Source organism: Mastomys coucha, unplaced genomic scaffold (genome assembly GCF_008632895.1).
Source record: "Mastomys coucha isolate ucsf_1 unplaced genomic scaffold, UCSF_Mcou_1 pScaffold7, whole genome shotgun sequence".
Classification (NCBI taxonomy): Eukaryota; Metazoa; Chordata; class Mammalia; order Rodentia; family Muridae; genus Mastomys; species Mastomys coucha.
The window spans coordinates 69,479,643-69,481,269 of NW_022196913.1; positions in this window are offsets into that span (position 1 = coordinate 69,479,643).

Genomic DNA, 1,627 nt, shown 5'->3' on the forward strand with positions numbered 1-1,627 from the left:
TTCTCCCCTCCCCCCAAGAGGATGTCCCCATCCCTCTCCTCTACCCCCTGCCAGGCCTTCCCACTCCCTGGGCCCTCAGGTAGTTCTCTGCAGTATATGTTTCCGGGGGTGGGGGTGAAGGTGAAGGTGGAGGTCTGGGGTGGCTTATACCAGCTAGTGTATACTGCCTCGTTGGTGGTTCAGTGTCTGAGAGATCTCAGGGGTTCTGGACCCCTTTTTATAACACTCTAAGAATTTGGGAGTCTGCATGAAACTATACATTCTGTTGTAGTGCCAGAGAAAGCAGACTATTTGCTGAGGAGCTGTGAGAATGTGACTGGAGTCAGAGAGAAGTCTGGTTTCTTTTCCAGGCTTGGGTAGTGACTAAACTTAACAAACTTCTCATCTACTCTTTTTGTGGGGCAGGGGTGCAGACAGGACTTTCCAGGCACACTAGCCTGACAGAGCTGCAGTGATGGACCATGGTATCACGACACTCCAAGTAGAATAGTGTAAGAGTCCGGCCGGCGGACCCTCATTCCGTTGGGTGCTCTCGGACTGGAGATTATAGAGTACCTGTGAACACAAGCGGGTAAGAGAGAAAGAAAGACATGGACGCCAGGTGTCTGTATCAAGGTGTAAGGTGTCACTTTACTAGGGAAACTGGGTATATATATCAAAAGGCAGAATCGAAACCAAAACAATCTAGGTTTTTAGCATAGAGGTGATAGCAGGGATAGAAGCACACCAGTCTGTATATAAAACAACGACTTCAAACGGAGTTCTGGCAGAACCAGGCTGAGTTTCAATTCTTTTGATCTTCTGGGCTGCATAATTAGTGTTCCGCACCGCAGGTGGCCAGCTCCAGCCTTCAGCCTGTCCGGAATGCTTTCAGATTCCGAATCTCCCAAGCAAAAGGGAAGAAATCCACAGAATAGTCCTGTTATTGAGTCCAGAGAACCAAAGAAGAGATATCTCTTTCCTGCCCTTCAGCTGAAGGGAGCAGTTTCTTCTAGACTCTGCACAAGCCATAGAATCAGATACAACTGATTGGCCCACTGATGGTCATTTTGTTGTTTTGCAGTAGCACAAATAAGCCTGATATTTGTAGGCTAAGGAATATACTACCAAAGGAAAGAATAGCTTAGTCAAAGGGATTCTGAAATGTGTAGTAGGGGGTTCACATGAAACAAGAGCATTAAATGACTGTTCCTGGTGTCAACCCTAACTTTAGCCCACATTCCTCATCTCCCCAGTCTCCTAGAGCAGATGAGAGGCTGTGTGCTTGTTGGGAAAACACAGCTTAGGTCTATATTCGCATAGTACCTTCTAACTAGCTACTAGCCCCATTATCAATTCTGATGTAGAAATCATGAAGCTGTGTGCGGCGCTTCTGCTGCCTACCAGCAGCAATAACGACCGAACACCTGGACTTCTTCTCTCGACGGTTTACTCAGGAATATTCTTTTGTTACAGCTCTCCTAGGTACCCAGGTGTTACAGCTCTCCTAGGTTCTTAAGTGTCACAGCTCTCCTTGATGGCATGGCTCTTCTTCTTCTGCTTCTCTTCTTCTTCTGCTTCTTCTGCTTCTGCTTCTGCTTCTGCTTCTGCTTCTTCTTCTTCCGCTTCTTCTTCCTAGGTGCTGCAG